Genomic DNA, 25,379 nt, shown 5'->3' on the forward strand with positions numbered 1-25,379 from the left:
AATGTATGCCGCATGTCATGGGGGCTACACGTGCATGCCGCATGTAATGGGGCCCACAAAATCATGCCGCGTGTCATAGGGGCCCCACATGCATTCCGCATGTCATGGAGGCCCCACATGCATGCCGCATGTCATGGGGGCCCAAATGCTTGCCGCATGTCATGGGTTCCATAAATGTATGCCGCATGTCATGGGGGCCCCACATGCATGCCGCATTTCATGGGGGACCCAAATGCATGCCGCTTGTCATGGGGGCCCCAACTGCATGCCGCATATCATGGGGCCCCACATGCATGCCCCATGTCATCAGGGCCCCAATTGCATGCCGCATGTCATAGGGGCCCCACATGCATGGCGCATGTCATCATGCCCCACATGCATGCGGCATGCCATGGCGGCCCCAAATGCATGCCGCATGTCATGGGGGCCCACGTGCATGCCGCATGTATTGGGGTCCCACGTGCATGCCGAATGTCATGGGGGCCCAAAATGCATGCCGCATATCAAGGGGGCCCCACGTGCATGCCGCATGTATTGGGGGCCCCAAATGCATGCAGCATGTCATGAGGGCGCCGCATGCATGCCGCATGTCATGGGGCCCCGCAGGCATTCCGCATGTCATGGGGGCCCCACATGCATGGCACATTTCATGGGGGCCCCACATGCATGCCGCATAGCATGGGGGCCCAAAATGCATGCCGCATATCAAGGGGGCCCCACGTGCATGCCGCATGTATTGGGGCCCCCAAATGCATGCCGCATGTCATGAGGGCGCCGCATGCATGCCGCATGTCATGGGGCCCACAAATGCATGCCGCATGTCATAGGGGCCCCACATGCATGGCGCATTTCATGGGGGCCCCACATGCATGCCGCATATCATGGGGGCCCCAAATGCATGCAGCATGTCATGGGGGGCCCACGTGCATGCCACAGGTCTTGGGGCCCACAAATGCATGCCACATGTCATAGGGGCCCCACATGCATGGCACATTTTATGGGGGCCCTACATGCATGCCGCATGTAATGGGGGCCCCAAATGCATGCCTCAAGTCATGGGGGCCCCAAATGCATGCCACATATCATGGGGCCCCACATGCATGCCACATGTCATGGGGGCCCCACATGCATGCCACATTTTATGGGGGACCCAAATGCGTGCATGCCGCATGTCATTGGGGCCCCGCAGGCATTCCGCATGTCATGGGGGCCTCACGTGCATTCCGCATGTTATGGCGGTCCCACGTGAATGACGCATGTCATGGGGCCCCCCAAATCCATGCCTCATGTCATGGGTGCCCAACGTGCATGCCGCATGTATTGGGGGCCCCAACTGCATGCCGCATATCATGGGGCCCCACATGCATGCCACATGTCATGGGGGCCCTACATGCATGCCGCATTTCATGGGGGACCCAAATGCATGCCGAATGTCTTAGGGGCCCCAAATGCATGACTCATGTCATGGGGGCCCCACGTGCATGCCGCATGTCATGGGGGATCCAAACTCATGCCGCATGTCAATGGGGCCCCAAGCGTATGCTGCATGTTATGGGGGCCCCATATGCATGCCACATGTAATGGGGGCCCCACATGCATGCGGCATGTCATAGGGGCCCCACGTGCATGCCGCATGTCTCAGGTACCCCAAATGCATGCAGCATGTTATGCAGGCCCCAAATGCATGCCGCTTGTCATGGGGGGCCCAAAATGCATGCCGCATGTCATGGGGGCCATAAATGCATGCCTCATGTCATGGGGGCCCAACGTGCATGCCGCATGTATTGGGGGCCCCAAAATCATGCCGCATGTCATGAGGGCCCCGCATGCATGCCGCATGTCATGGGGGCCCAGCAGGCATTAAGCATATATTGGGGCCCCAAATGCATGCCGCATGTCATGAGGTCCCCAAATGCATGCCGCATGTCATGGGGGCCCCACATGCATGCCGCATGTCATGGCGGCCCCAAATGCATGACTCATGTCATGGGAGCCCCACATGCATGCCGCATGTCATGGCGGCCCCAAATGCATGACTCATGTCATGGGGGCCCCACATGCATGCCGCATTTCATGGGGGACCCAAATGCATGCGGCTTGTCATAGGTGCCCCACTTGCATGCCGCATGTCATGGCGGCCCCAAATGCATGACTCATGTCATGGGGGCCCCACATGCATGCCGCATTTCATGGGGGACCCAAATGCATGCCGCATGTCATGGGGGCCCCAAATGCATGCCGCATGTCATGGCGGCCCCAAATGCATGACTCATGTCTTGGGGGCCCCACGTGCATGCCGCATGTCATGTGGGATCCAAACTCATGCCGCATGTCAATGGGGCTCCAAGCGTATGCCGCATGTTATGGGGGATTCAAATGCATGCCGCATGTCATGGGGGTTCCGCATGCATGCCACATGTCATGGGGGCTCCAAATGCATGCCTCAAGTCATGGGGCCCCAAATGCATCCCTCATGTCATGGGGGCCCCACATGCATGCCACATTTCATGGGGGCGCCAAATGCATGCTGCATGTCATAGGGGCCCAACGTGCATGCCGCACGTCTCAGGTACCCCAAATGCATGCAGCATGTTATGCATGCCGCATGTCATGGGGGCCCAAATGCATGCCGCATGTCATGGGGGCTCCACATGCATGCCGCATGTCATGGGGCCCCAAATGCATGCTGCATGTCATGTGGGACCCAAGTGCATGCCGCATGTCTTGGGGCCCACAAATGCATGCCGCATGTCATAGGGGCCCCACATGCATAGCGCATTTCATGGGGGCCCTACATGCATGCCGCATGTCATGGGGGCCACAAATGTATGCAGCATATAATGGGGGCCCCACGTGCATGCCGCATGTCATGGGGCCCCCCAAATGCATGCCTCATGTCATAGGGCCCCCACATGCATGGAGCATGTCATGGGGGCCCCACATGCATGGCGCATGTCATGGGGGGCCCACATGCATGCCGCATGTCATGGGGGCCCCACTTGCATGCATTATGTAATGGGGGATCCCAATGCATGACGCATGTCATGGGGTACCCACGTGCATGCGGCATGTCATAAGGGCGCCGCATGCATGCCGCATGTCATGGGGGCCCAAAATGCATGTCTCAAGTCATGGGGGCCCCAAATGCATGCCGCATATCATGGGGGCCCCACTTGCATGCAGCATGTAATGGGTGATCCAAATGCATGACGCATGTCATGGGGGTCCCACATGCATGTCGCATGTCATGGGGGCCCCAAATGCATGCGGCATGTCATAGGGACCCACGTGCATACCACATGTCAAGGGGGCCCCAAATGCATGCTGCATGTCCGGGGGGACCCACGTGCATGCCGCATTTCATGGGGGCCCAAATGCATGCCGCATGTCATGGGGGCCATAAATGCATGCCGCATGTCATGGGTGCCCAAAGTGCATGCCGCATGTATTGGGGGCCCCAACTGCATGCCGCATATCATGGGGCCCCACATGCATGCCACATGTCATGGGGGCCCCACATGCATGCCGCATTTCATGGGGGACCCAAATGCATGCCGCACGTCTTGGGGGCCCCAAATGCATGCCGCATGTCATGGCGGCCCCAAATGCATGACTCATGTCATGGGGGCCCCACGTGCATGCCGCATGTCATGGGGGATCCAAACTCATGCCGCATGTCAATGGGGCCCCAAGCGTATGCTGCATGTTAGGGGGGCCCCATGTGCATGCCGCATGTATTGGGGGCCCCAACTGCATGCCGCATATCATGGGGCCCCACATGCATGCCCCATGTTATCGGGGCCCCAATTGCATGCCGCTTGTCATAGGGGCCCCACATGCATGGCGCATGTCATGGTGCCCCACATGCATGCAGCATGTCATGGGGGCCCCAAATGCATGACGCATGTCATGGGGGCCCCACGTGCATGCCGCATGTATTGGGGTCCCACGTGCATGTCGAATGTCGTGGGGGCCCAAAATGCATGACTCAAGTCATGGGGGCCCCAATTGCATGCCGCATATCAAGGGGGCCCCACGTGCATGCCGCATGTATTGGGGTCCCCAAATGCATGCCGCATGTCATGAGGGCGCCGCATGCATGCCGCATGTCATGGGGCCCCGCAGGCATTCCGCATGTCATGGGGCCCCAAATGTATGCCACATTTCATGGGGGCCCCGCGTGCATGCCGCATGTCATGGGGCACACCAAATGCATGCAGCATGTCTTGGGGCCCACAAATGCATGCCGCATGTAATGGGGGCCTTAAATGCATGCCGCATGTCATGGGTGCCCAAAGTGCATGCCGCATGTATTGGGGGCCCCAACTGCATGCCGCATATCATGGGGCCCCACATGCATGCCACATGTCATGGCGGCCCCACATGCATGCTGCATGTCATGGGGGCCCCAAATGCATGCCTCAAGTCGTGGGGGCCCCAAATGCATGTCGCATATCATGGGGTTCCCACATGCATGCCGCATGTCATGGGGGCCCCAAATGCATGCCGCATGTCATCGGGGCCCCAATTGCATGCCGCATGTCATAGGGGCCCCACATGCATGGCGCATGTCATGGTGCCCCACATGCATGCCGCATGTCATGGTGCCCCACGTGCATGCCACATGTATTGGGGTCCCACGTGCATGCCGAATGTCATGGGGGCCCAAAATGCATGACTCAAGTCATGGGGGCCCCAAATGCATGCCGCATATCAAGGGGGCCCCACGTGCATGCCACATGTATTGGGGGCCCCAAATGCATGCCGCATGTCATGAGGGCGCCGCAGGCATGCCACATATCATGGGGGCCCCGCTTGCATGCCGCATGTCTTTGGGGCCCCACAGGCATTCCGCATGTCATGGGGGCCTCACGTGCATTCCGCATGTCATGGGGGCCGCACGTGCATGCTGCATGTCATTGGGGACCCACGTGCTTGCCGCATGTCATGGGGGCCCAAATGCATGCCACATGTATTGGGGGCCCCAACTGCATGCCGCTTGTCATGGGGGCCCCACATGCATGCCGCATTTCATGGGGGACCCAAATGCATGCATGCCGCATGTCATTGGGGCCCCGCAGGCATTCCGCATGTCATGGGGGCCTCACGTGCATTCCGCATGTTATCGCGGTCCCACGTGAATGCCGCATGTCATGGGGCCCCCCAAATCCATGCCTCATGTCATAGGGGCCCCACATGCATGGAGCATGTCATGGGGGCCCCACATGCATGGCACATGTCTTGGGAGGCCCACATGCATGCCGCATGTCATGGGGGCCCCACTTGCATGCATCATGTAATGGGGGATCCAAATGCATGCCGCATGTCATGAGGGCGCCACATGCATGCCTCAAGTCATGGGGGCCCCAAATGCATGCTGCATATCATGGGGGCCCCACATGCATGCCGCATGTCATGGGGCCCCCCAAATGCATGCAGCATGTCTTGGGGCCCACAAAGGCATGCCGCATGTATTGGGGGCCCCAAATGCATGCCGCATGTCATGAGGGCGCAGCATGCATGCCGCATGTCATGGGGCCCCCGCAGGCATTCCGCATGTCATGGGGGCCCCAAATGCATGCTGCATGTCATGGGGGCCCCACGTGCATGCCTCATGTCACGGGGGCCACAAATGTATGCTGCATATCATGGGGGCCCCACGTGCATGCCGCATGTCATGGGGCCCCCAAATGCATGCCGCATGTCATAGGGGCCCCACATGTATTGCACATGTCATGGGAGCCCCACGTGCATGCCGCATGTCATGGGGGCCCCAAATGCATGCCGCATGTCATGGGGGCCCAAATGCATGCCGCATGTCATGGGGGCCCAAATGCATGCCGCATGTCATGGGGGCCATAAAAGCATGCCGCATGTTATGGGTGCCCAACGTGCATGCCACATGTATTGGGGGCCCCAACTGCATGCCGCATATCATGGGGCCCCACATGCATGCCACATGTCATGGGGGCCCCACATGCAGGCCGCATTTCATGGGGGACCCAAATGCATGCCGCATGTCTTAGGGGTCCCAAATGCATGACTCATGTCATGGGGGCCCCATGTGCATGCCGCATGTCATGGGGGATCCAAACTCATGCCGCATGTCAATGGGGCCCCAAGCGTATGCTGCATGTTATGGGGGCCCCATGTGCATGCCACATGTAATGGGGGCCCCACATGCATGCGGCATGTCTCAGGTACCCCAAATGCATGCAGCATGTTATGCAGGCCCCAAATCCATGCCTCTTGTCATGGGGGCCCAAATGCATGCACATGCATGGCACATGTCATGTGGGCCCCACATGCATGCCGCATGTCATGGAGGCCCCAAATGCATGCCGCATGTAATGGGTCCCCACATGCATGGAGCATGTCATGGGGGCCCCACATGCATGCCGCATGTCATGGGGTCCCTAAATGCATGCCTCAAGTCATGGGGCCCCAAATGCATGCCGCATATCATGTGGGCCCCACATGCATGGCGCATGCCATGGGGGCCCCAAATGCGTGCCGCATGTCATGGGGGCCCCAAATGCGTGCCGCATGTCATGGGGGCCCCACTTGCATGCAGCATGTCATGGGGGATCGAAATGCATGACGCATGTCATGGGGGTCCCACATGCATGCCGCATGTCATGGGGGCCCCACGTGCATACCACATGTCATGGGAGCCCCAAATGCATGCGGCATGTCCTGGGGGCCCTACATGCATGCCACATTTCATGGGGCACCCAAATGCATGCCGCATGTCATGGGGGCTCCAAATACATGCCGCATGTCATGGCGGCCCCAAATGCATGACTCATGTCATGGGGGCCCCACGTGCATGCCGCATGTCATGGGGGATCCAAACTCATACCGCATGTAATTGGGGCCCCAAGCTTATGCCGCATGTCATAGGGGCCCCACATGCATGCCGCATGTCTCGGGCACCCCAAATGCATGCAGCATGTTATGGGGGCCCCACGTGCATGCCGCATGTCATGGGGGATCCAAACTCATACCGCATGTAATTGGGGCCCCAAGCTTATGCCGCATGTCATAGGGGCCCCACATGCATGCCGCATGTCTCGGGCACCCCAAATGCATGCAGCATGTTATGGGGACCCCACGTGCATGCCGCATGTCTCAGGTACCCCAAATGCATGCAGCATGTTATGCAGGACCCAAATGCATGCCGAATGTCATGGGGGCCCAAAATGCATGCCGCATATCAAGGGGGCCCCACGTGCATGCCGCATGTATTGGGGGCCCCAAATGCATGCAGCATGTCATGAGGGCGCCGCATGCATGCCGCATGTCATGGGGCCCCGCAGGCATTCCGCATGTCATGGGGGCCCCACATGCATGGCACATTTCATGGGGGCCCCACATGCATGCCGCATAGCATGGGGGCCCAAAATGCATGCCGCATATCAAGGGGGCCCCACGTGCATGCCGCATGTATTGGGGCCCCCAAATGCATGCCGCATGTCATGAGGGCGCCGCATGCATGCCGCATGTCATGGGGCCCACAAATGCATGCCGCATGTCATAGGGGCCCCACATGCATGGCACATTTCATGGGGGCCCCACATGCATGCCGCATATCATGGGGGCCCCAAATGCATGCAGCATGTCATGGGGGGCCCACGTGCATGCCACAGGTCTTGGGGCCCACAAATGCATGCCACATGTCATAGGGGCCCCACATGCATGGCACATTTTATGGGGGCCCTACATGCATGCCGCATGTAATGGGGGCCCCAAATGCATGCCTCAAGTCATGGGGGCCCCAAATGCATGCCACATATCATGGGGCCCCACATGCATGCCACATGTCATGGGGGCCCCACATGCATGCCACATTTCATGGGGGACCCAAATGCATGCATGCCGCATGTTATTGGGGCCCCGCAGGCATTCCGCATGTCATGGGGGCCTCACGTGCATTCCGCATGTTATGGCGGTCCCACGTGAATGCCGCATGTCATGGTGCCCCCCAAATCCATGCCTCATGTCATGGGTGCCCAACGTGCATGCCGCATGTATTGGGGGCCCCAACTGCATGCCGCATATCATGGGGCCCCACATGCATGCCACATGTCATGGGGGCCCCACATGCATGCCGCATTTCATGGGGGACCCAAATGTATGCCGAATGTCTTAGGGGCCCCAAATGCATGACTCATGTCATGGGGGCCCCACGTGCATGCCGCATGTCATGGGGGATCCAAACTCATGCCGCATGTCAATGGGGCCCCAAGCGTATGCTGCATGTTATGGGGGCCCCATGTGCATGCCACATGTAATGGGGGCCCCACATGCATGCGGCATGTCATAGGGGCCCCACGTGCATGCCGCATGTCTCAGGTACCCCAAATGCATGCAGCATGTTATGCAGGCCCCAAATGCATGCCGCTTGTCATGGGGGCCCAAATGCATGCCGCATGTCATGGGGGCCATAAATGCATGCCGCATGTCATGGGGGCCCAACGTGCATGCTGCATGTATTGGGGGCCCCAAAATCATGCCGCATGTCATGAGGGCCCCGCATGCATGCCGCATGTCATGGGGGCCCCGCAGGCATTAAGCATATATTGGGGCCCCAAATGCATGCCGCATGTCATGAGGTCCCCAAATGCATGCCGCATGTCATGGGGGCCCCACATGCATGCCGCATGTCATGGGGACCCCACATGCATGCAGCATGTAATGGGTGATCCAAATGCATGCCGCATGTATTGGGGGCCTAAACTGCATTCCGCATATCATGGGGCCCCACATGCATGCCACATGTCATGGGGGCCCCACATGCATGCCGCATGTCAATGGGGCCCCAAGCGTATGCCGCATGTTATGGGGGCCCCATGTGCATGCCACATGTTATGGGGGCCCCAAATGCATGCGGCTTGTCATAGGTGCCCCACGTGCATGCCACATGTCTCTGGTCCCCCAAATGCATGCCACATGTCATGGGGGCCCCACATGCATGTCGCATTTCATGGGGGACCCAAATGCATGCCGCATGTCATGGGGGCCCAAAATGCATGCCGCATGTCATGGCGGCCCCAAATGCATGACTCATGTCATGGGGGCCCCACGTGCATGCCGCATGTCATGTGGGATCCAAACTCATGCCGCATGTCAATGGGGCCCCAAGCGTATGCCGCATGTTATGGGGGCCCCATGTGCATGCCACGTGTAATGGGGGCGCCAAATGCATGCGGCATGTCATAGGGGCCCCACGTGCATGCCGCATGTCTCAGGTACCCCAAATGCATGCAGCATGTTATGCAGGCCCCAAATGCATGTCGCATGTCATGGGGGCCCAAATGCATGCCGCATGTCATGGGGCCCAACATGCATGCTGCATGTCTTGGGGCCCCACATGCATGCCGCATGTCATGGGGGCCCGAATGCTTGCAGCATGTCATGGGGGCCCCAAATGCATGACGCATATCATGGGGGCCCCACGTGCATGACGCATGTAATGGGGGCCCCACGTGCATGCCGCATGTCTTGGGGCCCACAAATGCATGCCACATGTCATGGGGGCCACAAATGCATGCAGCATGTCATGGGGGCCCCACTTGCATGCAGCATGTAATGGGTGATCCAAATGCATGACGCATATCATGGGGGCCCCACGTGCATGACGCATGTAATGGGGGCCCCACGTGCATGCCGCATGTCTTGGGGCCCGCAAATGCATGCCACATGTCATGGGGGCCGCAAATGCATGCCGCATGTCATGGGGGCCTCACATGCATGGCACATGTCATGGGGGCCCCACGTGCATGTTGCATGTAATGGGGGATTCAAATGCATGCCGCATGTCATGGGGGTCCCACATGCATGCCGCATGTCATGGGGGCTCCAAATGCATGCCTCAAGTCATGGGGCCCCAAATGCATCCCTCATGTCATGGCGGCCCCAAATGCATGACTCATGTCATGGGGGACCCAAATGCATGCAGCTTGTCATAGGTGCCCCACGTGCATGCCGCATGTCTCAGGTCCCCCAAATGCATGCCACATGTCATGGGGGCCCCACATGCATGCCGCATTTCATGGGGGCGCCAAATGCATGCGGCATGTCATAGGGGCCCAACGTGCATGCCGCATGTCTCAGGTACCCCAAATGCATGCAGCATGTTATGCATGCCGCATGTCATGGGGGCCCAAATGCATGCCACATGTCATGGGGGCCCCGCAGGCATTCCGCATGTCATGGGGGCCTCACGTGCATTCTGCATGTTATGGCGGTCCCACGTGAATGCCGCATGTCATGGGGCCCCCCAAATCCATGCCTCATGTCATAGGGGCCCCACATGCATGGCGCATGTCATGGGGGGCCCACATGCATGCCGCATGTCATGGGGGCCCCACTTGCATGCATCATGTAATGGGGGATCCAAATGCATGACGCATGTCATGGGGTCCCCACGTGCATGCCACATGTCATGAGGGCGTCGCATGCATGCCACATGCCATGGGGGCCCAAAATGCATGCCTCAAGTCATGGGGGCCCCAAATGCATGCTGCATATCATGGGGGCCCCATGTGCATGCCGCATGTATTGGGGGCCCCAAATACATGTCGCATGTCATGAGGGCGCCGCATGCATGCCGCATGCCATGGGGGCCCCACTTGCATGCAGCATGTCATAAGGGCCCCACGTGCATACCACATGTCATGGGGTCCCCAAATGCATGCTGCATGTCCTGGGGGCCCCACGTGCATGCCGCATGTCATGGGGCCCCAAATGCATGCCGCATGTCATGGGGGCCCCACATGCATGCCGCATGTCATGGGGGCCCCACATGCATGCCGCATTTCATGGGGGACCCAAATGCATGCCGAATGTCTTAGGGGCCCCAAATGCATGACTCATGTCATGGGGGCCCCACGTGCATGCCGCATGTCATGGGGGATCCAAACTCATGCCGCATGTCAATGGGGCCCCAAGCGTATGCTGCATGTTATGGGGGCCCCATGTGCATGCCACATGTAATGGGGGCCCCACATGCATGCGGCATGTCATAGGGGCCCCACGTGCATGCCGCATGTCTCAGGTACCCCAAATGCATGCAGCATGTTATGCAGGCCCCAAATGCATGCCGCTTGTCATGGGGGCCCAAATGCATGCCGCATGTCATGGGGGCCCAAATGCATGCCGCATGTCATGGGGGCTACACGTGCATGCCGCATGTAATGGGGCCCACAAAATCATGCCGCGTGTCATAGGGGCCCCACATGCATTCCGCATGTCATGGAGGCCCCACATGCATGCCGCATGTCATGGGGGCCCAAATGCTTGCCGCATGTCAGGGGTTCCATAAATGTATGCCGCATGTCATGGGGGCCCCACATGCATGCCGCATTTCATGGGGGACCCAAATGCATGCCGCTTGTCATGGGGGCCCCAACTGCATGCCGCATATCATGGGGCCCCACATGCATGCCCCATGTCCTCAGGGCCCAATTGCATGCCGCATGTCATAGGGGCCCCACATGCATGGCGCATGTCATCATGCCCCACATGCATGCCGCATGTCATGGCGGCCCCAAATGCATGCCGCATGTCATGGGGGCCCCACGTGCATGCCGCATGTATTGGGGTCCCACGTGCATGCCGAATGTCATGGGGGCCCAAAATGCATGCCGCATATCAAGGGGGCCCCACGTGAATGCCGCATGTATTGGGGGCCCCAAATGCATGCAGCATGTCATGAGGGCGCCGCATGCATGCCGCATGTCATGGGGCCCCGCAGGCATTCCTCATGTCATGGGGGCCCACGTGCATGCCACAGGTCTTGGGGCCCACAAATGCATGCCACATGTCATAGGGGTCCCACATGCATGGCGCATGTCATGGGGGGCCCACATGCATGCCGCATGTCATGGTGGCCCCACTTGCATGCATCATGTAATGGGGGATCCAAATGCATGACGCATGTCATGGGGTCCCCACGTGCATGCCGCATGTCATGAGGGCGCCGCATGCATGCCGTATATCATGGGGGCCCCACGTGCAAATCACATGTCATGGGGCCCCCCAAATGCATGCCGCATGTCATAGGGGCCCCACATGTATGCCACATGTCATGGGGGCCCCACTTGCATGCAGCATGTAATCGGTGATCCAAATGCATGACGCATGTCATGGGGGTCCCACATGCATGTCGCATGTCATGGGGGCCCCAAATGCATGCGGCATGTCATGGGGGCCCCACTTGCATGCAGCATGTAATGGGTGATTCAAATGCATGACGCATGTCATGGGGGTCCCACATGCATGTCGCATGTCATGGGGGCCCCAAATGCATGCAGCATGTAATGGGTGATCCAAATGCATGACGCATGTCATGGGGGTCCCACATGCATGTCGCATGTCATGGGGGCCCCAAATGCATGCGGCATGTCATAGGGGCCCCACGTGCATACCACATGTAAAGGAGGCCCCAAATGCATGCTGCATGTCCTGGGGGCCCCACGTGCATGCCACATGTCATGGGGGCCCCAAATGCATGCCGCATGTCATGGGGGCCCCACATGCATGCCGCATGTCATGGGGGCCCAAATGCATGCCGCATGTCATGGGGGCCATAAATGCATGCCTCATGTCATGGGTGCCCAAAGTGCATGCCGCATGTATTGGGGTCCCCAACTGCATGCCGCATATCATGGGGCCCCACATGCATGCCACATGTCTTGGGGGCCCCAAATGCATGCCGCATGTCATGGCGGCCCACGTGCATGCCGCATGTCATGGGGGATCCAAACTCATGCCGCTTGTCAATGGGGCCCCAAGCGTATGCTGCATGTTATGGGGGCCCCATGTGCATGCCACATGTATTGGGGGCCCCACATGCATGCGGCATGTCATAGGGGCCCCACGTGCATGCCGCATGTCTCAGGTACCCCAAATGCATGCAGCATGTTGTGCAGGCCCCAAATGCATGCCGCTTGTCATGGGGGCCCAAATGCATGCCGCATGTCATGGGGGCCCCAAATGCATGCCGCATGTCATGGGGGCTCCACGTGCATGCCGCATGTCATGGGGGCCCAAATGCTTGCAGCATGTCATGGGGGCCCCAAATGCATGCCGCATGTCATGGGAGCCCCACGTGCATGCCGCATGTATTGGGGTCCCACGTGCATGCCGAATGTCATGGGGGCCCAAAATGCATGACTCAAGTCATGGGGGCCCCAATTGCATGCCGCATGTCATGGGGGCTCCACGTGCATGCCGCATGTCATGGGGGCCCAAATGCTTGCAGCATGTCATGGGGGCCCCAAATGCATGCCGCATGTCATGGGAGCCCCACGTGCATGCCGCATGTATTGGGGTCCCACGTGCATGCCGAATGTCATGGGGGCCCAAAATGCATGACTCAAGTCATGGGGGCCCCAAATGCATGCCGCATATCAAGGGGGCCCCACGTGCATGCCGCATGTATTGGGGGCCCCAAATGCATGCCGCATGTCATGAAGGCCCCACGTGCATGCCGCATGTCATGGGAGCCCCACGTGCATGCCGCATGTATTGGGGTCCCACGTGCATGCCGAATGTCATGGGAGCCCAAAATGCATGACTCAAGTCATGGGGGCCCCAAATGCATGCCGCATATCAAGGGGGCCCCACGTGCATGCCGCATGTATTGGGGGCCCCAAATGCATGCCGCATGTCATGAGGGCCCCACGTGCATGCCGCATGTCATGGGAGCCCCACGTGCATGCCGCATGTATTGGGGTCCCACGTGCATGTCGAATGTCATGGGGGCCCAAAATGCATGACTCAAGTCATGGGGGCCCCAAATGCATGCCGTATATCAAGGGGGCCCCACGTGCATGCCGCATGTATTGGGGACCCCAAATGCATGCCACATGTCATGGGGCCCACCAAATGCATGCAACATGTCTTGGGGCCCACAAATGCATGCCACATGTCATGGGGGCCATAAATGCATGCCGCATGTCATGGGTGCCCAAAGTGCATGCCACATGTATTGGGGGCCCCAACTGCATGCCGCATATCATGGGGACCCACATGCATGCACATGTCATGGGGGCCCCACATGCATGCCGCATTTCATGGGGGACCCAAATGCATGCCGCATGTCTTGGGGGCCCCAAATGCATGCCACATGTCATGGCGGCCCCAAATGCATGACTCATGTCATGGGGGCCCCACGTGCATGCCGCAAGTTATGGGGGATCCAAACTCATGCCGCATGTCAATGGGGCCCCAAGCATATGCTGCATGTTATGGGGGCCCCATGTGCATGCCACATGTAATGGGGGCCCCACATGCATGCGGCATGTCATAGGGGCCCCACGTGCATGCCGCATGTCTCAGGTACCCCAAATGCATGCAGCATGTTATGCAGGCCCCAAATGCATGCCGCTTGTCTTGGGGGCCCAAATGCATGCCGCACGTCATGGGGGCCCCAAATGCATGCCGCATGTCATGGGGGCTTCACTTGCATGCCACATGTCATGGGGGCCCAAATGCTTGCAGCATGTCATGGGGGCCCCAAATGCATGCCGCATGTCATGGGGGCCACACGTGCATTCCGCATGTCATGGGGGCCCCAAATGCATGCCGCATGTCATAGTGGCCCCAAATGCATGCTGCATGTCATGAGGGCCCCACGTGCATGCCGCATGTCATGGGAGCCCCAAATGCAGCCCACATATCATGGGGGCCCCGCTTGCATGCCGCATGTCATTGGGGCCCCACAGGCATTCCGCATGTCATGGGGGCCTCACATGCATTCCGCATGTCATGTTGGCCCCACATGCATGATGCATGTCATTGGGGACCCACGTGCTTGCCGCATGTCATGGGGGCCCAAATGCATGCCACATGTATTGGGGGCCCCAACTGCATGCCGCATATCAAGGGGCCCCACATGCATGCCCCATGTCATCGGGGCCCCAATTGCATTCCGCATGTCATAGGGGCCCCACAAGCATGGCGCATGTCATGGTGCCCCACATGCATGCTGCATGTCATGGGGGCCCCAAATGCATGCCGCATGTCATGGGGGCCCCACGTGCATGCCGCATGTATTGGGGTCCCACGTGCATGCCGAATGTCATGGGGGCCCAAAATGCATGCCACATATCAAGGGGTCCCCACGTGCATGCCGCATGTCATGAGGGTGTCGCATGCATGCCGCATGCCATGGGGGCCCAAAATGCATGCCTCAAGTCATGGGGGCCCCAAATGCATGCAGCATATCATGGGGGCCCCACGTGCATGCCGCATGTATTGGGGGCCCCAAATACATGTCGCATGTCATGAGGGCGCCGCATGCATGCGGCATGTCATAAGGGCCCCACGTGCATACCACATGTCATGGGGTCCCAAATGCATGCCGCATGTCATGGGGGCACCACATGCATGCCGCATGTCATGGGGGCCCCACATGCATGCCGCATGTCATGGGGCCCCAAATGCATGCCGCATGTCATGGGGGCCCCACATGCATGCCGCATGTCATGGGGGCCCAAATGCATGCCGCATGTCATGGGGGCCATAAAAGCATGCCGCATGTCATGGGTGCCCAACGTGCATGCCGCATGTATTGGGGGCCCCAACTGCATGCCGCATATCATGGGGCCCCACATGCATGCCACATGTCATGGGGGCCCCACATGCTTGCCGCATTTCATGGGGGACCCAAATGCATGCCGAATGTCTTAGGGGCCCCAAATGCATGACTCATGTCATGGGGGCCCCACGTGCATGCCACATGTCATGGGGGATCCAAACTCATGCCGCATGTCAATGGGGCCCCAAGCGTATGCTGCATGTTATGGTGCCCCCATGTGCATGCCACATGTAATGGGGGCCCCACATGCATGCGGCATGTCATAGGGGCCCCACGTGCATGCCGCATGTGTCAGGTACCTCAAATGCATGCAGCATGTTATGCAGGCCCCAAATGCATGCCGCTTGTCATGGGGGCCCAAATGCATGCCACATGTCATGGGGGCCCAAATGCATGCCGCATGTCATGGGGGCTACACGTGCATGCCGCATGTAATGGGGCCCACAAAATCATGCCGCATGTCATAGGGGCCCCACATGCATTCCGCATGTCATGGAGGCCCCACATGCATGCCGCATGTCATGGGGGCCCAAATGCTTGCTGCATGTCATGGGTTCCATAAATGTATGCCGCATGTCATGGGGGCCCCACATGCATGCCGCATTTCATGGGGGACCCAAATGCATGCCGCTTGTCATGGGGGCCCCAACTGCATGCCGCATATCATGGGGCCCCACATGCATGCCCCATGTCATCAAGGCCCCAATTACATGCCGCATGTCATAGGGGCCCCACATGCATGGCGCATGTCATCATGCCCCACATGCATGCCGCATGTCATGGCGGCCCCAAATGCATGCCGCATGTCATGGGGGCCCCACGTGCATGCCGCATGTATTGGGGTCCCACGTGCATGCCGCATGTCATGAGGGCGCCGCATGCATGCCGCATGTCATGGGGCCCACAAATGCATGCTGCATGTCATAGGGGCCCCACATGCATGGCACATTTCATGGGGGCCCCACATGCATGTCGCATATCATGGGGGCCCCAAATGCATGCCGCATATCAAGGGGGCCCCACGTGCATGCCGCATGTATTGGGGACCCCAAATGCATGCCGCATGTCATGAAGGCCCCACGTGCATGCCGCATGTCATGGGAGCCCCACGTGCATGCCACATGTATTGGGGTCCCACGTGCATGCCGAATGTCATGGGGGCCCAAAATGCATGACTCAAGTCATGGGGGCCCCAAATGCATGCCGCATATCAAGGGGGCCCCACGTGCATGCCGCATGTATTGGGGACCCCAAATGCATGCCGCATGTCATGGGGCCCCCCAAATGCATGCAGCATGTCTTGGGGCCCACAAATGCATGCCGCATGTCATGGGGGCCATAAATGCATGCCGCATGTCATGGGTGCCCAAAGTGCATGCCACATGTATTGGGGGCCCCAACTGCATGCCGCATATCATGGGGCCCCACATGCATGCACATGTCATGGGGGCCCCACATGCATGCCGCATTTCATGGGGGACCCAAATGCATGCCGCATGTCTTGGGGCCCCAAATGCATGCCGCATGTCATGGCGGCCCCAAATTCATGACTCATGTCATGGGGGCCCCACGTGCATGCCGCAAGTCATGGGGGATCCAAACTCATGCCGCATGTCACTGGGGCCCCAAGCGTATGCTGCATGTTATGGGGGCCCCATGTGCATGCCACATGTAATGGGGGCCCCACATGCATGCGGCATGTCATAGGGGCCCCACGTGCATGCCGCATGTCTCAGGTACCCCAAATGCATGCAGCATGTTATGCAGGCCCCAAATGCATGCCGCTTGTCATGGGGGCCCAAATGCATGCCGCATGTCATGGGGGCCCCAAATGCATGCCGCATGTCATGGGGGCTTCACTTGCATACCGCATGTCATGGGGGCCCAAATGCTTGCAGCATGTCATGGGGGCCCCAAATGCATGCCGCATGTCATGGGGGCCCCACGTGCATGCCGCATGTCATGGGGGCCCCAAATGCATGCCGCATGTCATAGTGGCCCCAAATGCATGCTGCATGTCATGAGGGCCCCACGTGCATGCCGCATGTCATGGGAGCCCCAAATGCATACCACATATCATGGGGGCCCCGCTTGCATGCCGCATGTCATTGGGGCCCCACAGGCATTCCGCATGTCATGGGGGCCTCACGTGCATTCCGCATGTCATGTTGGCCCCACGTGCATGATGCATGTCATTGGGGACCCACGTGCTTGCCGCATGTCATGGTGGCCCAAATGCATGCCACATGTATTGGGGGCCCCAACTGCATGCCGCATATCAAGGGGCCCCACATGCATGCCCCATGTCATCGGGGCCCCAATTGCATTCCGCATGTCATAGGGGCCCCACAAGCATGGCGCATGTCATGGTGCCCCACATGCATGCCGCATGTCATGGGGGCCCCAAATGCATGGCGCATGTCATGGGGGCCCCACGTGCATGCCGCATGTATTGGGGTCCCACGTGCATGCCGCATGTATTGGGGGCCCCAAATGCATGCCGCATGTCATGAGGGCGCCGCATGCATGCCGCATTTTGGGCCCCCATGACATTTGGGCCCCCATGACAAGCGGCATGCATTTGGGGCCTGCATAACATGCTGCATGCATTTGGGCTACCTGAGACATGCGGCATGCACGTGGGGCCCCTATGACATGCCGCATTCATGTGGGGCCCCCATTACATGTTGCATGCACATGGGGCCCCCATAACATGCGGCATACGCTTGGGGCCCCCTTGACATGCGGCATGAGTTTGGATCCCCCATGACATGCGGCATGCACGTGGGGCCTCCATGACATGAGTCATGCATTTGGGGCCCCTAAGACATTCGGCATGCATTTGGGTCCCACATGAAATGCGGCATGCATGTGGGGCCCCCATGACATGTGGCGCCCCATGATATGCGGCATGCAGTTGGGGCCCCCAATACATGCGGCATGCACGTTGGGCTCCCATGACATGCGGCATGCTTTTATGGCCCCCGTGACATGCGGCATGCATTTGGGCCCCCATGACATGCGGCATGCATGTGGGGCCCCCATGACATGCGGCATGCATTTGGGGCCCCATGACATGCGGCATGCATGTGGGGCCCCCATGACATGCGGCATGCATTTGGGACCCCATGACATGTGGTATGCACGTGGGGCCCTTATGACATGCTGCATGCAAGTGGGGCCCCCATGGCATGCGGCATGCATGCGGCGCCCTCATGACATGCGACATGTATTTGGGGCACCCAATACATGCGGCATGCACGTGGGGCCCCCATGATATGCAGCATGCATTTGGGGCCCCCATGACTTGAGGCATGCATTTTGGGCACCCATGGCATGCGTCATGCATACGACGCCCTCATGACATGCGGCATGCACGTGGGGACCTCATGACATGCGTCATGCATTTGGATCCCCCATTACATGATGCATGCAAGTTGGGCCCCCATGACATGCGGAATGTATGTGGGCCCCCCATGACATGTGCCATGCATGTGGGGCCCCCATGACATGCTCCATGCATGTGGGGCCCCTAGGACACGAGGCATGGATTTGGGGGGCCCCATGACATGCGGCATTCACGTGGGACCGCCATAACATGCAGAATGCACGTGAGGCCCCCATGACATGCGGAATGCCTGCGGGGCCCCAATGACATGCGGCATGCATGCATTTGGGTCCCCCATGAAATGCGGCATGCATGTGGGCCCCCCATGACATGTGGCATGCATGTGGGGCCCCATGATATACGACATGCATTTGGGGCCCCCATGACTTGAGGCATGCATTTGGGGCCCCATGACATGTGGCATGCATGTAGGGCCCCCATAAAATGTGCCATGCATGTGGGGCCCCTATGACATGTGGCATGCATTTGTGGGCCCCAAGACCTGTGGCATACACGTGGGCCCCCCATGACATGCGGCATGCACGCGGGGACCCCATGAAATGTGGCATTTGGGGCCCCATGACATGCGGAATGCCTGCGGGGCCCCATGACATGCGGCATGCATGCGGCGCCCTCATGACATGCAGCATGTATTTTGGGCCCCCATGACATTCGGCATGCACGTGGGACCCCAATACATGCGGCATGCACGTGGGGCCCCCATGACATGCGGCATGCATTTGGGGCCGCCATGACATGCGGCATGCATGTGGGGCATGATGACATGCGCCATGCATGTGGGGCCCCTATGACATGCGGCATGCAATTGGGGCCCTGATGACATGGGGCATGCATGTGGGGCCCCATGATATGCGGCATGCAGTTGGGGCCCCCATGACAAGCGGCATGCATTTGGGTCCCCCATGAAATGCGGCATGCATGTGGGGCCCCCATGACATGCGGCATACATTTATGGAACCCATGACATGCGGCAAGCATTTGGGCCCCCATGACATGCGGCATGCATGTGGGCCCCCCATGACATGTGGCATGCATGTGGGGCCCCATGATATACGGCATGCATTTGGGGCCCCCATGACTTGAGGCATGCATTTGGGGCCCCATGACATGTGGCATGCATGTAGGGCCCCCATAAAATGTGCCATGCATGTGGGGCCCCTATGACATGTGGCATGCATTTGTGGGCCCCAAGACCTGTGGCATGCACGTGGGCCCCCCATGACATGCAGCATGCACGCGGGGACCCCATGAAATGTGGCATTTGGGGCCCCATGACATGCGGAATGCCTGCGGGGCCCCATGACATGCGGCATGCATGCGGCGCCCTCATGACATGCAGCATGCATTTGGGGCCCCCAATACATGCGGCATGCACGTGGGGCCCCCTTGATATGCGGCATGCATTTTGGGCCCCCATGACATTCGGCATGCACGTGGGACCCCAATACATGCGGCATGCACGTGGGGCCCCCATGACATGCGGCATGCATTTGGGGCCGCCATGACATGCGGCATGCATGTGGGGCATGATGACATGCGCCATGCATGTGGGGCCCCTATGACATGCGGCATGCAATTGGGGCCCTGATGACATGGGGCATGCATGTGGGGCCCCATGATATGCGGCATGCAGTTGGGGCCCCCATGACAAGCGGCATGCATTTGGGTCCCCCATGAAATGCGGCATGCATGTGGGGCCCCCATGACATGCGGCATACATTTATGGAACCCATGACATGCGGCAAGCATTTGGGCCCCCATGACATGCGGCATGCATGTGGGCCCCCCATGACATGTGGCATGCATGTGGGGCCCCATGATATACGGCATGCATTTGGGGCCCCCATGACTTGAGGCATGCATTTGGGGCCCCATGACATGTGGCATGCATGTAGGGCCCCCATAAAATGTGCCATGCATGTGGGGCCCCTATGACATGTGGCATGCATTTGTGGGCCCCAAGACCTGTGGCATGCACGTGGGCCCCCCATGACATGCGGCATGCACGCGGGGACCCCATGAAATGTGGCATTTGGGGCCCCATGACATGCGGAATGCCTGCGGGGCCCCATGACATGCGGCATGCATGCGGCGCCCTCATGACATGCAGCATGCATTTGGGGCCCCCAATACATGCGGCATGCACGTGGGGCCCCCTTGATATGCGGCATGCATTTTGGGCCCCCATGACATTCGGCATGCACGTGGGACCCCAATACATGCGGCATGCACGTGGGGCCCCCATGACATGCAGCATGCATTTGGGGCCGCCATGACATGCGGCATGCATGTGGGGCATGATGACATGCGCCATGCATGTGGGGCCCCTATGACATGCGGCATGCAATTGGGGCCCTGATGACATGGGGCATGCATGTGGGGCCCCATGATATGCGGCATGCAGTTGGGGCCCCCATGACAAGCGGCATGCATTTATGGAACCCATGACATGCGGCAAGCATTTGGGCCCCCATGACATGCGGCATGCATGTGGGGCCTCCATGACATGCGGAATGCTTGTGGGGCCCCTATGACGCGTGGCATGATTTTGTGGGCCCCATTACATGCGGCATGCACGTGTAGCCCCCATGACATGCGGCATGCATTTGGGCCCCCATGACATGCGGCATGCATTTGGGCCCCCATGACAAGCGGCATGCATTTGGGGCCTGCATAACATGCTGCATGCATTTGGGCTACCTGAGACATGCGGCAAGCACGTGGGGCCCCTATGACATGCCGCATTCATGTGGGGCCCCCATTACATGTGGCATGCACATGGGGCCCCCATAACATGCAGCATACGCTTGGGGCCCCATTGACATGCGGCATGAGTTTGGATCCCCCATGACATGCGGCATGCACGTGGGGCCCCCATGACATGAGTCATGCATTTGGGGCCCCTAAGACATTCGGCATGCATTTGGGTCCCCCATGAAATGCGGCATGCATGTGGGGCCCCCATGACATGTGGCATGCATGTGGGGCCCCATGATATGCGGCATGCAGTTGGGGCCCCCAATACATGCGGCATGCATTTGGGGCCCCATGACATGCGGCATGCATGTGGGGCCCCCATGACATGCGGCATGCATTTGGGACCCCATGACATGTGGTATGCATGTGGGGCCCCCATGACATGCCGCATATCAAGGGGGCCCCATGTGCATGCCGCATGTATTGGGGGCCCCAAATGCATGCAGCATGTCATGAGGGCGCCGCATGCATGCCGCATGTCATGGGAGCCCCACGTGCATGCCACATGTATTGGGGTCCCACGTGCATGCCGAATGTCATGGGGGCCCAAAATGCATGACTCAAGTCATGGGGGCCCCAAATGCATGCCGCATATCAAGGGGGCCCCACGTGCATGCCGCATGTATTGGGGACCCCAAATGCATGCCGCATGTCATGGGGCCCCCCAAATGCATGCAGCATGTCTTGGGGCCCACAAATGCATGCCGCATGTCATGGGGGCCATAAATGCATGCCGCATGTCATGGGTGCCCAAAGTGCATGCCACATGTATTGGGGGCCCCAACTGCATGCCGCATATCATGGGGCCCCACATGCATGCACATGTCATGGGGGCCCCACATGCATGCCGCATTTCATGGGGGACCCAAATGCATGCCGCATGTCTTGGGGCCCCAAATGCATGCCGCATGTCATGGCGGCCCCAAATTCATGACTCATGTCATGGGGGCCCCACGTGCATGCCGCAAGTCATGGGGGATCCAAACTCATGCCGCATGTCACTGGGGCCCCAAGCGTATGCTGCATGTTATGGGGGCCCCATGTGCATGCCACATGTAATGGGGGCCCCACATGCATGCGGCATGTCATAGGGGCCCCACGTGCATGCCGCATGTCTCAGGTACCCCAAATGCATGCAGCATGTTATGCAGGCCCCAAATGCATGCCGCTTGTCATGGGGGCCCAAATGCATGCCGCATGTCATGGGGGCCCCAAATGCATGCCGCATGTCATGGGGGCTTCACTTGCATACCGCATGTCATGGGGGCCCAAATGCTTGCAGCATGTCATGGGGGCCCCAAATGCATGCCGCATGTCATGGGGGCCCCACGTGCATGCCGCATGTCATGGGGGCCCCAAATGCATGCCGCATGTCATAGTGGCCCCAAATGCATGCTGCATGTCATGAGGGCCCCACGTGCATGCCGCATGTCATGGGAGCCCCAAATGCATACCACATATCATGGGGGCCCCGCTTGCATGCTGCATGTCATTGGGGCCCCACAGGCATTCCGCATGTCATGGGGGCCTCACGTGCATTCCGCATGTCATGTTGGCCCCACGTGCATGATGCATGTCATTGGGGACCCACGTGCTTGCCGCATGTCATGGGGGCCCAAATGCATGCCACATGTATTGGGGGCCCCAACTGCATGCCGCATATCAAGGGGCCCCACATGCATGCCCCATGTCATCGGGGCCCCAATTGCATTCCGCATGTCATAGGGGCCCCACAAGCATGGCGCATGTCATGGTGCCCCACATGCATGCCGCATGTCATGGGGGCCCCAAATGCATGGCGCATGTCATGGGGGCCCCACGTGCATGCCGCATGTATTGGGGTCCCACGTGCATGCCGCATGTATTGGGGGCCCCAAATGCATGCCGCATGTCATGAGGGCGCCGCATGCATGCCGCATTTTGGGCCCCCATGACATTTGGGCCCCCATGACAAGCGGCATGCATTTGGGGCCTGCATAACATGCTGCATGCATTTGGGCTACCTGAGACATGCGGCATGCACGTGGGGCCCCTATGACATGCCGCATTCATGTGGGGCCCCCATTACATGTTGCATGCACATGGGGCCCCCATAACATGCGGCATACGCTTGGGGCCCCCTTGACATGCGGCATGAGTTTGGATCCCCCATGACATGCGGCATGCACGTGGGGCCCCCATGACATGAGTCATGCATTTGGGGCCCCTAAGACATTCGGCATGCATTTGGGTCCCACATGAAATGCGGCATGCATGTGGGGCCCCCATGACATGTGGCGCCCCATGATATGCGGCATGCAGTTGGGGCCCCCAATACATGCGGCATGCACGTTGGGCTCCCATGACATGCGGCATGCTTTTATGGCCCTCGTGACATGCGGCATGCATTTGGGCCCCCATGACATGCGGCATGCATGTGGGGCCCCCATGACATGCGGCATGCATTTGGGGCCCCATGACATGCGGCATGCATGTGGGGCCCCCATGACATGCGGCATGCATTTGGGACCCCATGACATGTGGTATGCACGTGGGGCCCTTATGACATGCTGCATGCAAGTGGGGCCCCCATGGCATGCGGCATGCATGCGGCGCCCTCATGACATGCGACATGTATTTGGGGCACCCAATACATGCGGCATGCACGTGGGGCCCCCATGATATGCAGCATGCATTTGGGGCCCCCATGACTTGAGGCATGCATTTTGGGCACCCATGGCATGCGGCATGCATACGACGCCCTCATGACATGCGGCATGCACGTGGGGACCCCATGACATGCGTCATGCATTTGGATCCCCCATTACATGATGCATGCAAGTTGGGCCCCCATGACATGCGGCATGTATGTGGGCCCCCCATGACATGTGCCATGCATGTGGGGCCCCCATGACATGCTCCATGCATGTGGGGCCCCTAGGACACGAGGCATGGATTTGGGGGGCCCCATGACATGCGGCATTCACGTGGGACCGCCATAACATGCAGAATGCACGTGAGGCCCCCATGACATGCGGAATGCCTGCGGGGCCCCAATGACATGCGGCATGCATGCATTTGGGTCCCCCATGAAATGCGGCATGCATGTGGGCCCCCCATGACATGTGGCATGCATGTGGGGCCCCATGATATACGGCATGCATTTGGGGCCCCCATGACTTGAGGCATGCATTTGGGGCCCCATGACATGTGGCATGCATGTAGGGCCCCCATAAAATGTGCCATGCATGTGGGGCCCCTATGACATGTGGCATGCATTTGTGGGCCCCAAGACCTGTGGCATACACGTGGGCCCCCCATGACATGCGGCATGCACGCGGGGACCCCATGAAATGTGGCATTTGGGGCCCCATGACATGCGGAATGCCTGCGGGGCCCCATGACATGCGGCATGCATGCGGCGCCCTCATGACATGCAGCATGCATTTTGGGCCCCCATGACATTCGGCATGCACGTGGGACCCCAATACATGCGGCATGCACGTGGGGCCCCCATGACATGCGGCATGCATTTGGGGCCGCCATGACATGCGGCATGCATGTGGGGCATGATGACATGCGCCATGCATGTGGGGCCCCTATGACATGCGGCATGCAATTGGGGCC

Source organism: Phyllobates terribilis, unplaced genomic scaffold, assembly GCF_046119375.1.
Source record: "Phyllobates terribilis strain yellow unplaced genomic scaffold, ASM4611937v1 Scaffold_24__1_contigs__length_18792416, whole genome shotgun sequence".
Classification (NCBI taxonomy): domain Eukaryota; kingdom Metazoa; phylum Chordata; class Amphibia; order Anura; family Dendrobatidae; genus Phyllobates; species Phyllobates terribilis.